We start from the raw sequence: 16,423 nt of genomic DNA, 5'->3' as shown, positions 1-16,423 counted from the left end.
CATGTTTTTCCCATTCTATAAAAGAGGCTAGTTCTTCAGAGTAGCCAATTACCAAAGTGATGTCATCACCAATGGTGATTTCAACCTTGCCTCGGTGGCTGTGGCTGCAACTTAGCCCAACCCCTAAGTATAGATCATAGATGAAGCTGAGCACAGCTCAGAACATCTGCATTCTCCTGCAGACTATCAGCACCACTGCACAAACCATCAGCCCAGATGTGCTTTCTGGGCCTCAGTGGGGCCAACTTCGTGCCTCTGAGTAGGGCATCATTGGGGTTATGATTTCTGTGACCAAATCAGCCCATTCTGCCTGCCCAAATGGCTGGACCCCTGCTCTCTTGTCATTTTAGTTTGAGGCCCAAAATCTAAAGAAGTTACAAGAGTGTGGTTACATAGTGAGATTTTTATTTGAATTAAATTTATGTGTATGACTATAAACCCTGCACCCTTATGGCTTTTACCATATGCAAAATAGATGCAAATTATTTGTGTCAGATGATGCCAAACATCCAGAAGAGCAGACTTCACCTGAATGAGTCTGTGTGATAAGACATATCCAGATAAAACAGAGTGATATTGGACAATACATAGACATATTTCCTACTTGTGGCTGGACAGTAAGCTTCATGTCCTTCAGACTCATTGAATGTCTACTGAATGTCATGTCACCCTCACTACATTGCTGCAATGCAGACCAGGAGTAAGAAAAGAAGGTAAGAAGAGCCTCTTAGAGTTCTCTAGGTCTTTTTATAGAATAGATACACATGCTAGTGATTTGTCATAAAAGCCCCTTCTCAACAAAAGCTCATATTAAGCTCAGCTCTGCTTGCTGAAGTATTTGCTTTTAATGAGGCATTTTCTGCAATAAATGCTAAAAATATTTTCCCCATTCATTATATATGTTTTGTGGTTCATTAAGTTGGTTTTCAGGGGGGAGGGGAGAGAGAAATGTTGAGCATTTATAGAAATGACCTAAAAATATTACCCTTAGTCATATTCTGCATAATTTTTAATAATGTATAAATATCAAAGTAAGACTACAGGAAAAGGCTTAAAATAATGAATAGAAATGAGGGTATTTACCCAACACATATCAATAAGCCTGTAGATCATACTTATGTAAACTCCAGAAAATTTACCCATCTCATATTTTAATACTTAGTATTTAAGTAAGTTGGGGAAACTTAAAGTGTTTCATTTGTTCAATTGAGTTTAAGGTACCAGGATCATTGGAAGATTTTCCATTCATGTTATATCCCTCATACTTGGAGCTGACTCAGAATAGAACATGATTCTATGCAATTGGCTTACAGAACTGTATATTATTGTAATGAAAAAGCTGCAGGTATAAGGACAAGAAATTTGCAGCCAAGTTGTTAGATACACATTTTCTTATATAACAAATTGCTTGATAGACCTTTTCTTTTTTAAAAAAAATATTTTATTGATTTTTTACAGAGTGGAAGAGAGAGGGATAGAGAGTTAGAAACATCGATGATAGAGAATCATCGATCAGCTGCCTCCTGCAAACCCCCCACCGGGGATGTGCCCGCAACCAAGGTACATGCCCTTGACCGGAATCGCACCTGGGACCCTTCAGTCCGCAGGCCAATGCTCTATCCACTGAGCCAAACCGGTTTCGGTGATAGACCTTTTCTTAGACAGCAAGTCTCCTTTCAACTATAAGACTTTAGGTTGGTCATTTTTCCTCCTTAAAAAAAAAAAACATTCATAATGAGATTATGATATACAATATTCCACAGCTCTGCCCTGGACTTGAATACCAGCTCTACCATTTACTAGCTGTGTGACCCAAGACAAGTGCATCATTTCAGTGCCTCAGGGATAATGTAAATAATACCTCATAAGTTTGGAACAAGAATGTGTTTATACATGTCAACAGTGCCTGATATATAATAAGCACTCAATATGTAGTAGACATCATCATTGTTATTATTATTAGCCAATCAAATCTCTGACGTATCACTAATATAGTAATAATATTATAGGTCTAACTAGGTTTAAGTCCTAGCTCTACAACTTTTTGATTGTGTGATTTGGAAGATTTTATTATATCTTTCTTAGTCCCAGTTTCTTTATCTGCAAAATGGGGATAATAACTTCAGTTTTACAAGGTTGTTAAGAAGGCTTAATGCAATCTTATGCAAATATGTTTAAATTGTGTGTGTGGGTGTGAAAGTATCAGCACAGTGCCTAAAATACATGAATATCTGAATCTATATTCATAATCACAATAAAACTTTTACCATAAAATGAGAAGCCTATAATGTATACTCATATATAAGACTGGAGGAAGTAAAAGTTATCTCATCTTTTCTACAGGGCAATTTCCTAATACTTGTCAACACTATTATAGATTCATATCTTTTGATCTAGCAATTCCATGTCTAGGAATTTATCCCAAGCCAATAACAAGAGTGATGCAAACATTTAATCCCTAGGGTGTTCATCAAAATGCTATCTACAATAAGGAAAATAATTACAAATATCCTAAAAGTTCACCAGTAGAGACTTACTTTATTGAATTCTGATATATGCATAGGTAAATATACAATACAAAAATGTATTATAGAAGAATATATGACATGAAATATGTTTATCATCAGGGATTTTTAAACAGTGCATAGTATGAACTCAAAAATATCTATGAGTATATATGTGAGTATGTATACACACATGCAGAGGAAAAAGGTTGAAAGGCCAAACACTATATACCATGTTTCCCTAACTGTATGATGAGGCATTCCAGGCACTATAGTGAAATCATAAGGGTGCCTTGGGTTATTTAAATTTTTCAAGGGACATGGTGTCATTTGTTTAGTGACATTTGGTTATGGCTCGAAAGTAGTTGCATAGCTCCTATAAGTGGAAAGAGGAGAAACTTAGTTTCTTGACATTTGATTTCTATAAAAAATTCTCCAAGAGAAATTCACAGGAAACTGACCATCCAATTTACCTTAAAACCCTCTGTCAGTTGAAAATTCAAGGGGTGTCTTCTAATTAAAGCCCATTTTGTAGTCCTCCCTCATCAAGGATGGCGAAGGAGGTGATTTCAGGCTCAAATGGATTCCCAGAGGAGTACTTCAAAGTCCAGATAATCCCAATGCTCTATAAATTATTTCAGATAATTAAAAAGCGTGGTATATTTATACCATGGAATACTATGCAACAGTAAAAAGGGTATCTTGCCCTTTGAGACAGCATGGAGAGACCTGGAGAGTATTATGCTGAGCAAAATAAGCCAGTCAGAGAAAGACTAGTGTCACATGATCTCATTCATATGTGGAATCTAATGAACAAGATAGATCCAGAGATATAGAAGCACAGAGCAGACTGTGGAATCTCAGGGTGGGGGTGGGTGGGTGGATGGGAAGAGATCAACCAAAAACTTGTATGCATAATGCCAATAGGGTGGTGAAGACCTGGGGTGAGGGACAGGGGCAGGCCAGAAGGAGCCCATGGGGGTAAAAAGGGGACATGCAGTATGTAATGCTATCAACAATAAAGGTTTAATCTAAAAAAATGAAAATGAAGTAGAATGTTCCCATTTCTTACTTAATGGGGAAACAGGCATTTTCATTAAAATCTGGAACAAGGCAAGGATGCTCACTATCTCTGCTGCTAATTAGCATTATGTTAATCACTGCAACTAGACAAAATAAACCAATTGCATAAGAATTGGTAAAGAAATAAACCTATATCTAGTTGCATATATGATACTATATCAGAAAAATCCTAGAGAATCAATGATAAAGCTGACTCAAACAAAAGAATTCAGCAAGTTAGTAGGCTATAAACACAGAAAGCAATACCCTTCATTTACACAAATGATAGATAACTAGAAGACCTAGTGGGAGGGAAAACTCCATTTTCAGCAATAACAAAGATTAAATACTTAGGAATTTATTTACCAGAAATATATAAAACGTATCTGAAAAAACACTTTAAAGCATTCTTAAAAGACACAAGATTATATTTTCTCAAATGGGAGGATGTTCTCTGTTCTTGGAGAGAATGATTAATGACTCAGCATTATAAGCAAGTCAGTTCTCCCTAAGTTAATTTATAAATTTAACACAATCCCCATAAATTTACTAAAAAGGCTTTTTAAAAAAATGGAGTTAGACCCACTGATACAAAAGGTTTTATGAAGAAACAAATATAAAGAATAGCTAAGAAAACACTGAAAAAGTAAACCTACAAAGGACAACTAGAACTCCAGACATTAAAATATTTTTAAAGCCTTTATAATTACAGTAATGAATGTGGTAGGGAAGAAATTAGCTAACCTAAGTAACTTAAGAAATAATATTTTTGTTGTGTTTTAACACAAATATTTATTGATGGTTTGATGAATATAATTTTAACTAAAACAGCAAGACATAACTCCAAAAGAGGAAATAACCATAACTTAAGGAACTTTAAATATTCAAGTCAAAGAGCCTCTGAGTAATCCAAATAGATAAGTATCAAATAATTTCCCTTTTATACAATTCCTATATTACATCACTTGATCACAAAGCCAGAATAATACTTCATACAGAATTCCTCATTCATTTATACTTGAACCATCCCATATAGTCTACACAGCTGGATTGGAGTTGGAATTTGAGCCAAAACATTTATTGCTGTATTCAGCCTGCAGTCAGGTCCATGAGGGCCTTTGAAATCAAAGTCTGCTTAGATGTTGATGTCTAGATGTATAGGCACAATATCATCTTTCCTCATTTGTGTTAAGAGACTCTATCAGTCTCACCAAGTGTCCCTCTCCAAGTGATCGAAGGGTAGAATGTCCTGGTATTGGAGGAAGAAGTTTTACATAAGAATGAGCCCTATTCCAACAGTTGATCAGGTTACAGAGGGACACAGAGGCCTAAATCCTTATCATCAGGATTGACAGTTAACTAATTGCAATGTATTGTGTCCACAGTTATATTCCTTGCCTGACTTGATAAAATTAACTGGGAAAGAATATTAGGGGTTCCTTGTTATTTTATATCCCGTTAATGGTTTTCTAACATATCACTGTGGCATCCATTGATTTTAAAAGAAAAGACTGTCAAATCATACTTTTCTTCTTACCAAGGAGGTGCATTTGGAGGACAAGGGACATTCCAACAACCTTCTTGGTATGTCAATGGAGGAAATCACTCAAACTAAGACCCAGACCTTCTTGGTCATATTCCATAGCTATAAACAATGACTATGTTTACTTTTCCACTTTATATCTAGAAGAAGAAAAAAATTTGTCTTAAGAGAAAGCAGCTTCTTAGAAAAACTGAACTAGTTTACAGAAGAATCAGAAGAGTGAGAATAGACTTCTAAGTCAGAAAGAGGATTAAAGACAAGAGCTGGCAGAAAGAGTATTTCCATAGCATTTAACCTACCCTGGGATAAAGACCTTCTCAATGCCTCTCTCTCCCATCACCAGCTCTATCTTAGTCTTACTCAGCCCCTCCCTTCCCCTTTCTCCATGGGTCCACATTTAGAGATGTGTGATATTCTATTGGTTTATAAGAACTGCGACTGAGAAATACTGACGGTTTTCTCTTGCTATAAAAGAATTATATACACCACAGTGTCCTAGACAAATCTTGTTTTGCTTTTATAAACTATCTTTATGGTTGTGCAAGCTCTCTCAGAAGTATTCTGTTGATTTATGACCTGTCTTAAAATGGTTGTGTCCATCCAGTCTCTCTTGCTTAAGCTTAGGTATTTTCTTTTGTCACATCTAATTTGCTCCCTTAAACCAGTTAACAAAAATTATAACCTTGGTAGGAGAACCTTTGACATACAAATTCTTCTGTAATCCTATGCCTTCAATTGCTTCATTCTGCCTAAAGTCATGTTCAAATACTTAGTCCTATTCTCTTACCTCTGTACAATCTGGTCCTAACTTATTTTTCCAGATGGATTTCCCACAAATCCTTTGCACAGACATTAGACCTCAGTCAAACCAAACTATATGTACTCATCTAGAAAATATCCTGCACTCTTTTTTTTAAATTTCTTTATTGATTATGGCATTACATATGTGTCCTTATTCCCCCATTGCCCTCCAAATCCCCATTCATGCCCTTACCTCCCTGCTGTCTGTGTCCATTGATTAGGCTTATATGCATGCATATAAGTCCTTTGGTTTATCTCTCCCCTTTACCCCCACCCTTCCCTACCTTCCCTGAGGTTTGACATTCTGATCAATGTTTCTCTCTCCCTGGATCTGTTTTTGTTCATCAGTTTATGTTATTCATTATATTCCATAAATGAGTGAGAACATGTGATATTTACCTTTCTCTGCCTGGCTTATTTCACTTAACATAATGCTCTTCAGCTCCATCCATGTTGTTGCAAATGGTAAGAACTCATTTTTTACTGCAGCATAGTATTGTGTAGATGTATCACAGGTTTTATTATTATTATTATTATTATTATTTTATTGATTTTTTTACAGAGTGGAAGAGAGAGGGATAGAGAGTTAGAAACATTGATGAGAGAATCATTGACCTGCTGCCTCTTGCACACCCCCTACTGGAGATGTGCCCGCAACCAAGGTACATGCCCTTGACCGGAATTGAACCCGGGACCCTTCAGTTTGCAGACCGACGCTCTATCCACTGAGCCAAACCGGTTTTGGCGTACCACAGTTTTTAATCCACTCATCTGCTGATGGGCATTTAGGCTGTTTCCAAATCTTAGCTATGATGAATTGTGCTTCTATGAACATAGGGGTGCATATATCCTTTCAGATTCATGTTTCTAGTTTCTTGGGAGCTCATACAACTAAATAAAAGGAAGTTAAACAAACCAATCAAAAAATGGGCAACTGACCTAAATAGATACTTTTCAAAAGAAGACAGAAGGAAGGCCAATAGACATATGAAAACCTGCTCAAAGTCACTAGTCATCTAAGAGATGAAAATCAAAACGACAATGCAGTACCATCTCACACCTGTCAGAACAGCTATCATCAACAAATCAACAAATGACAAGTGCTGGTGAGGATGTGGAGAAAAAGGAACCCTCTTGCCCTGCTGGTGGGAATGCAGACTGGTGTAGCTACTGTGGAGAGCAATATGGAGTTTCCTCAAAAAACTAGTAAAAATGGAACTCCCATTTGACCCAGTGATCCTACTTCTAGGAATATATCCCAAGAAACTATCCTGCACTCTTAAAACAGTATCTCCATTTGAAATGCCCCTATCCCATTGTATTTCTTTGTTTTTAAAAATAAAACAAAACACCAACAACAATTGGGCAGCTACTATCAATAAGTACTAAATATATACAAAAATGAGTGAGACATAATCTCTGTCATCTAAAGAAATGATATGGTACTGACTATAAGGTGTAACTGGTGTGTGGTGTTAGAATGAGGTTGGATTTTAGGATTAAACTTCATGGTAAAGGTAACATTTGGCAAGGCCTTGAAGGATGGGGTAGACTTTGATATGAATGCTGGGAAGAAAAGGATTAAAGGTTGAGGAAACCAAGAGAGCAATCACACAGAGGCAGGAGAAAGTACAGTGCTTATACATGAACTCAGATATTTTGTTTTGGCTGCAATGCTTTAATAGATCAGATCTTGAAGGATCTTGAATGCCAGATTAAAAAGCTTGAATTTATTCCATGGGCTTAGGAAATTATTGAAGGGCACAGAAGTAACATGATCAGAAAGAGCATTGCTTTATGAAAATACCAGGCCATGCATGTATAAGCATAATTTCTTCAATTTCTAGAGGCTTTTTCTTAGTATAGTAGGGAGAGAAGAATGTGACATAGTTTAAAACATAAGATTGCAGGAATGGTGATGTCTGTCACACTCTCCATCTAACTTACCTGTCTGGTCTTTGCAGAAGGTAGATGGATCTTGGAGACTGGCTGTAATTAACTTGTGACCTTCATTGTAGCTGCTGTTTCAATGTGGCATATTTGGAGCAAATCAGCACAGCACCAAGCATGTGCAATGAGACAGCTATTGAACCCAGCAAATACTTTTCCCCTCTATAACCATTTTCAAGGGTCACCAGAAACACTTTGCTTTTGAGACTATGTCAGCACTCCTGCTCTCTGTCATAAGCTGCAAAGATCATTATTGTCTTGACACTTTACAGAACATCACATTGCTTCCTATTTTCCTCATTGTTCTAAGACAGTGGTCGGCAAACTCATTAGTCAACAGAGCCAAATATCAACAGTACAATGATTGAAATTTCTTTGGAGAGCCAATTTTTTTAAACTTAAATTTCTTCTAAAGCCACTTCTTCAAAATAGACTCGCCTAGGCTGTGGTATTTTGTGGAAGAGCCACACTTTAGGGGTCAAAGAGCCGCATGTGGCTCATGAGCTGTGGTTTGCCGACCACTGGTCTAAGAAACCAGAAGGAACAAGTATTTTAGATGCCTCTGATACAAGCAAACCGGAGGTGAAAGCTTGGTAGCACATATTTTATCAATCATGGTCGAGTCAAGAAAATAGTAACCATACTAGTTACTTTAACAGAAATATTTCTAAAGGGAGTTATTAAAACATTGACATGATAAATGGAAAAGTGAGGTGACACAGGGATAGTAACTACAATCAACAGCTGATAGTCCTAAGGAAGAAGCTAACAGAATGTAGCTGGCGAGGAAGAAATGATGTTTGCAGAGTTCCATCATAAACATGTAGAATATGCAAGAACAGATTTAGAGCTGTCAGACATCTTAATAGCCAGCATAATAGCTACCTAAAGTATTAGCCAATGAGCCTGGTTTATATGAAATATTCTGAAAAATAAAGAAAAAATTTGTTGTAGATTGTAGTTTTTTGGAATTCTTTCTTTTTAAAACATTAGCCTGGCTGTGGAGCAGCCAATAAAATTACTTCTTTGTACACATTATTATAGAATATTCTCAGGTTGACATTCCCCTGTATGCCTGCGACATTTACTAGTAATTCATTGTTCAAATTCAAATTATAAGCAGGCAATGGAATACTACTCACAATAAAAAAAGAATGAATTACTGATACACACAATAACTAGGATGGATCTGAAAGGCATTATGCTGAATGAAAGAAGCCAGTCTCAAAAGGTATGATTCTGTTTATATGACACTTTCAGAAAGACAAAACTGTAGTGATGGAGAAGAGATTAGTGGGTCCCAGGGGCTAGGAATGGGAGGAGACTGACTATAAAGGGAAAGTGTAGGTAATGGCAATGTTCTAAATTCTTGTTGTGGTAGGATTACATGCGTCTATTCCATAACATTCACAGAGCCATACTAAAAAAGTGTTGATTCAAAACAGTGTGTGTGAGGGATAAGGAAACAGGGTTAAAAGTTAAAACAGAATGTGAATGGCTTATGTATGAGAAGGTATTATCTCTTATTATTTGATGTGATAAGGTCAAGTATGACCCCCCTGGGCTTTTGCCACATCTGACCTGAGTTGTGAAGGAAAAGTGTCATTTAGAGTGAGACTAAATGTGCAGCATCTCTTGAGTTTCCACACACCCTTGGAGCACCTAGCTGAGGGCAAAACATAGAGGGTGATGGAGGAACTCTCCTCGAGTCTCTGGGATGTTCTGGGATTCATGCTGCCAGCTCCTGCGATTTGGGTGAGTGTGTTCGTCCTGTTTGCAGCAGTTCAAAGTCTCCTTCCCTTCCCTGCACTTCAAAGCCTGTTCCCCACTTGTGAATTTTATTTGGTGCTAGCCACCTTTGAGGACTGACACTAAGTGGCCCTTGATAGTGACCCCACTAATTAGCAAAGCTGGTCACAGGGGATGAATAAGCTACATGCTGGCATCAACATCATAGTGATGATGGTCCAGTGGACCTTGTTTTGTGTTCTTCTTGACAGTCCAGAGCAATTCCTGTGAATAAACAACTGAGTGGCAGCAGGAAGTGTTCTAGCCTCCTTGGAGCACTCTTTTCCATTCATGCAGGAACTACTTTCCATACATGCTTCAAAATACAGTTTTGTTATGCTCTACACATTTAAGTTGCTTCATTAATAGAAGCCTATTAAACAAAGTATCCCTGGACTTTAAAATATATAAATATCATTTTGCTTTCCATCACCCTTATAATTTTTGTTCAGTTCCAGCTGAGATCAAAGGGAAGAAATATTCTTTGCAGTTAACACACTGTATTTCAGAAAGCCTCCCTTTGAATGAAAACTGCACCAATGCCTTTGCCTTTCAAGGTCTGCTCACTAAGGGGTTGATCTTATACTCAAAACATCTATCATCTATTATAGAAGGATTCTATAATGAAGGAGCACTGCCCTAGCTGGTTTGGCTCAGTGAATAGTGCATCGGCCTATGGACTGAAGGGTCCTGGGTTCGATTCTGGTCAAAGGCACATGCCTGGGTTGTGGGCTCGATCCCTAGTGTGGGGCGTGCAGAAAGCAGCCGATCAATGATTCTCAGTCATTATTGATGTCTCTCTCTCCCTCCCTCCCTCCTTCATCCCCTCCCTCCCTCCTTTCTGAAATCAACAAAAATATAAAATAAATAAATAAAATGAAGGAGAGCTTACTATTTTGTGTTAGGTTTATTTGGCTCTTGGTTTCATTGAGCTTTTCCATTGTTTTTTAGACTCAAAATTTTTTTTTGCCTTTTTTTTAAGATTCTATTTTATTTCTGCTCTTAGTTTTATTATTTCCTTTGTTCTACTCACTTTGTGCTTTTTTTGTTGTTCTTTTTCTAGTTACCTTTAAGGGTAATGACAGATTGTTTATTTGAGATTTTTGTTTGTTTCTTGAGATAGGTGTACAATGCTATGAATTTCTCTCTTAGGACTGCTTTGGTTGTTTCCCATAGATTTTTGTTGTTGTTGTTGTTGTTGTTACATTCTTATTTTCATTTGTTTCAAGATATCTTTTTTATTTCTTCCTTAATATCATTGTTAACCCATTCATAGTTTAGTAACATGTTATTTAGTGTCCATGTCTTTTGAGTTTTTCATTTTTTTCTTATGATTAATTTCTAGTTTCATACTATTATGGTCATATAAGATGCTTGATGTGATTTCAGTCTTCCTAAATGTATTGAGACTCATTCTGTGTCCAAACATATGGTCTATCCCAAATATGTTACATGTACACTATAAAAGAATGTATCTTCTGCTGCTTTGAGGTGAAATGCTCTAAAGATATCAGTTCAATCTATGTGATCTACGTCATTTAAGACTTCTGTTTCCTTGTTGTTTTTCTGTCTGGAAAATCTATCTATTGATGTCGATGGGTGTTAAAATCCCCTACTATGACTGTATTTTGTATGTGTTTTGTGTGTGTGTGTGTTTTATTTTGTTTGTTTTTTGCAAAGTACTTCTCTGGAGAGTGGAGGACTTTATGGTAGCAATATCTGTTAGGGAAGAGAAATAAAGCGTGGTTTGGAAAAGCAGACTTATCAATAATAAGGTCATTTCCCCCAGTGTGATTAGTTATGCATTTTCATGTTTTAAATTTATATTAATGTATAATGTAGTTATAAGAAGAACCCAGTACACATCTATACCCAAATAGCTCACTCCTAGCCTACAACCATTGTCTAGAATTCAACTTCAGAGATTTATTCATTTGGGTTTATCACTAGTAGTTCTCAGCATGTTAATGTGAGTGCATCTATGGGCTTCTTTCTGGCCTCTCCGCTGGATGGGAATGCAGTGTGAAGGGTTTGAGCACTTGGGAGTTGCTAAATTCAGGCCCTTTGGATAAGCATGAAGGCTCTGACTGCCAAAGCATAAACCAGGAAATGGAAGAAAGACTTGGGACATAGGAAGCATAGGATACGCCCTCAAAGTCCTCCTTCCCCCCCCCCCCCCCCCACACACACACAAGTTGCTCACTTTGGTAATGTTAGAGGAAGGGGAGAATAACAATATGAGTTAAAAATATTATGAAGCATGTTTGGAAGATAAGAGTAGAGTGCCAGCTAGTAAGAGACTTTGGGAAAGTTTCAAGGGGATAAAAGTGCTGTGTAATTGCTGCAGCAACAGTGATAAGTGAAGAAGGTGTTGTCAGACTCTTTTAAGCCTTCATAAAAATCAAAGTACTTTATATTTATGTACAACTCATACAAACACTCCAGGGAAGAAAATATGAGACAAGGACCCTCCATCTCACAGATGGGTCATAATATGTGCAGAAATATGGGGACTTGGCCTATGGAAAAACAAGCCCCAAGATAGAATGATAATAAGATCCCAAATCACCTCACTAGGAACCCAGTGTGCCTTGCATTGATCATCTTCAAACTAATGTTTTATTCTTGTATTCAAATGTACCATAATATCCATTCTCTCTTTTTTTAATGGTAACTTTTTTTATTTTAAGAAAAAATGATTTTAAATATAATAATGTTACATGCAATAAATACAATTATTCAAGAAAAATGATCTTTAATATTACATGCAATAAGCATTGATATTTCAAGAAAAAAATGATTTTAAGTACAATAATATTATCCAAACTGTACTAACATAGTATGATATCACAAAAGTTGTAGGAAATATTAAAAATCTGCATATAACAGGATTACTTCTATTATATTCTAAAATACTAGTTTTCTCATCTGGCTCTATTTTTGTTCATCAGTTTATGATGTTCATAATATTCCACAAATAGTGAGATCATGTGATGTTTATCTTTCTCCGACTGGTTTATTTTGCTTAGCATGATGTTCTCCAGATTCATCCATGCTGTTGCAAAGAGTTCCTTATTTTCTACAGCATTGTTTAGATGTATCACAGTTTTTTAATCCACTTATCTGCTGATGGGCACAGTTTTTTAATCCACTGATCTGCTGATGGGCACTTAGGCTGTTTCCAAATATTAGCTATTGTAAATTGTGCTTCTATGAACATAGGCGTGCATATATCCTGTCTGATTGGTGTTTCTTATTTCTTTGTATATGTTTCTAGAAGTGAGATTACTAGGTCAAATGGGAGTTCCATTTTTAGTTTTTTGAGGAAACTCCATACTGTTTTCCACAGTGGCTGCACCAGTCTGCATTCCCACCAGCAGCGCACCAGAGTTCTTTTTTTCTCCACATCCTCGCCAGCACTTGTCATTTGTTGATTTGTTGATGATAGCCCTTCTGTCAGGTGTGAGATGGTACCGCATTGTTGTTTTGATTTGCATCTCTTAGATGATTATTGACTTTGAGCATGTTTTCATATATCACTTTGCCTTTTGTATGTCCTCTTTCTAAAAGTATCTATATATGTCCTTTGCCCATTTTTTGATTGGATTGTTTATCTTCTTTTGTTAAGTTGTATGAGTTCCTTATAAAATTTGGAGATTAAACCATCATCAGAGATAACATTTGCAAATATGTTCTCCCATGCAGTGGGCTTTCTTGCACAACATCCATTCTCTAGTAAATAATTTTCATGTTTAAAACAGCATGATAGTAATAAATCAGTTCTGAAAGTCAACTGCTATAAGTGCCATGTGGTATCAGTTAGATCACAAGCCAAAGCCAATTTTTCAAAACATTTCCTGCTGGAATACCCAAAACATTTTAACAGATGTCTTTTGGAAAGTTCTGAAACAAAATAAAACCCATCAGTATATAAAATAAAACAAAAAAAGTAAAATGTGGAGGGATGGTTTTTTGTTTTGGCAGTAAGAGAAAGGACTGGGAAAATCTTGAGGTCTTTGGAGAAATAGCCACAAAAAGTGAAGAAATGAACTTTTCTTATACACAACATTAGAAATATTGGGGTTTGGGAAATGTATCTTGTTACTCACCAAAGAAATGTCTTCGACTGCTTTTGAGTATAATGTCTATTATGTCTTGTTCTGAACACCCACCATAACTATAACTAGCTTTTGTTGAAGCAGATTTATGAGAAGCTAGGGAAAGGATTTGAGAGTATAACTGATAGGCCAGCAGGGACAAGAATAGGATGAAAGCATCAAAGAATTATCTTTTGTCAGGGACAAGATGGGCATAACTGGTAGTGGCTGATTCTAAAATGGTGCAACTTAAAGTCTGAGGCTTCTCAAAATCAGTGTTAGGAAGGTCAGAATGGGAGCCTGGAAAAGGAAGGAGAAATCTTTTACTCCAACATCTCATTATGAAAATTTTCAAAAGTACAGAAAAAAAAAGTCTAAATGATTATGCAATGAATTTAATTATTTATACCCACTGCATAATTAGTATATGCATGTTCACTGCATAATTATTTATATTTATTTAATAATTATGCAGCGAATATGCATATACTCATGAGAGAAATATTATTTTTAGTTTATTTGTTCCATTGGGGCTGATTTTTACTCTCATCAAAGAAATGCTCTTGAATGAGTGAATGAATGAATGGTCTAACAATCTTTCCACACACTTATTCTGGGGAAGTCAAGGTGGTTCACTGCTATTCCTGCATGAAGTAATAATTCTAAAAGCAGGAGTTACTTTGGGTCTGCTTCTATAATCTGTTGTTTGGTATATTTCTTGCTCATGCTCTCTTGTCTCCTCCTTAACCTTGTTATCTTTCTCTTTGACAATGCTGTGCTGAACAATCATATGTGGACATAATTTGATATTATACCTTTAGAGAGGATTGTTTTGTTTGTGTAACACGGGGGTGCTAGCAGTACAACAAATATTCATTGAACATTATGGAGGCTCAGTTATGAAACACAGTTATGCACAAGAAATGGTTCCTGCCCTTAAAAGTCTTACCCAGAATAAGCAATAAGATTCATTTAAAAGGAGCCTTTAAAGAATATTTTAGTGCAGTATACAAGTATGATCACGCAGCTTTTCCTAACCTGATCCGTCTGCACCCATTAAGGAGTGGCATACTGAGCCATGCAGAGATGCCCTGAGGTATCAGTTATTTTGCAGTTTTATTTCTAGATAATTTAGGGAGAAAAAATCTATGAACTGATTATTGCATTCATCACATAAAATTCTAATCAGAACAATTTTACCTCCTTTGACCAAACACCTAGGAAAGATGTTGCTTTAAAACACTATACTAACATAGTTACTAATTCATGGCAGAAATAAAAACATAGCCTATTTGGATATTATAAATCAAAATACTCTGAATCAACTGACTATCTGCAGGGATTCAAGTGCTTGTGTCTAGGTGGTAGAACCAAAGAACAAATCCTTTCACAGACAAGCTCGAGAGTACCTAATTTCATCCCTCACAGGCAGGAGGTTGGAGTCAGTATCAAGAGAATGATTAGTTAAAAAGGAATATTCTGTGGAGTGTAACCCACAGAGACCTTGACTTAATATTCATGACCCAAACTGAATAGTCTGAGCAGTCTCTCTCTGGACTATTTTTAGTTATTTCCAGGTGTTACCTCATGCTTGTTTAATGGGACTGGGGATTTCTCAAACAGATAAAAAATTACTCCTTATCTCTCATTACTGAAAAAAAAAAAGTAACAGAAGTGACTTAGGAGATATAAGACAAGTTACCAAAGTTAATATATTAATATCATTAACCTGTTAACTGGGGAGTTCCCTTTTTAATGACGCAACCTGTAACGGGCGCGTACTCTTTCACTAGGACGTGTCAGTACGTCACGCCCGGAGGACGTAATTTCATATTATTTTTATTTATTTATACTTAATGAAAAGAAGTTATATATATATATATATATATATATATATATATATATATATATATATATATATTCGTTTATTTATATATATAAAGCACAAAAGAAAATACAAAATTACAAAAAAATAGAAAAGAATACCGACAAAAAAAAAGGACATGTCGAATTAAAAAATTATAAATTTTACGAACAATTATAAAGATTACAAAAAAAATAGCCGAAACTGGTTTGGCTCAGTGAATAGAGCGTCGGCCTTCGGACCTAAAGGTCCCGGGTTCGATTCCAGTCAAGGGCATGTACCTTGGTTGCCAGCACATCCCCAGTGGGGGGTGTGCAAGAGGCAGCTGATCGATGTTTCTCTCTCATCTCATCAATATTTCTAACTCTCTATCCCTCCCCTTTCCTTCCTCTCTGTAAAAAATCAATAAAATATTTTTAAAAAAGATTACAAAAAATATATACCGTCCCTCTCGGGGCGCAACATATATTTCAAGGATGTATTCATACGTCCTACTCGTTCCCGATATTGTTTACGTTTGACGTATTTATAGGTCCCGCTCGGTTAACAGGTTAATATGTTTTCTGCCTTGCAGTTTCCTGCTGTTTGACTTTTTGAAATACTTTCATGAGACACCAAAGCCTTTGGTTTCTTGGAGACAAATTCCTTTACCATGTAGGTTTTGGTGTCAGGCTCCTTTTTTTCTTATTTCCATGAGTTTTCCCTCTATTTGTATACCCCAGTGTCTTACTTGAGACCTGCACATCACTATCTGTGACCGCTTCTTATGAGAGAGCCAGGTTAAGTGTCTGAACTCAGGCCACATATGCCATAT

At 36.4% G+C, this 16,423-nt stretch overlaps 1 protein-coding gene across 2 annotated transcripts in view; it reads left to right on the top strand.

The window, feature by feature from the left end:
- Positions 1 to 16,423, top strand: part of NHS (NHS actin remodeling regulator) — a 328,723-nt gene that overhangs the window by 289,611 nt on the left and 22,689 nt on the right. The gene's annotated exons all lie outside the window — the stretch shown is intronic.

This window comes from Pipistrellus hanaki, assembly GCF_964339955.1.
Source record: "Pipistrellus hanaki genome assembly, chromosome: X".
Classification (NCBI taxonomy): domain Eukaryota; kingdom Metazoa; phylum Chordata; class Mammalia; order Chiroptera; family Vespertilionidae; genus Pipistrellus; species Pipistrellus hanaki.
The sequence above is the reverse complement of the archived record's forward strand: the minus strand, read 5'-3'. Positions and strand labels throughout refer to the sequence as shown.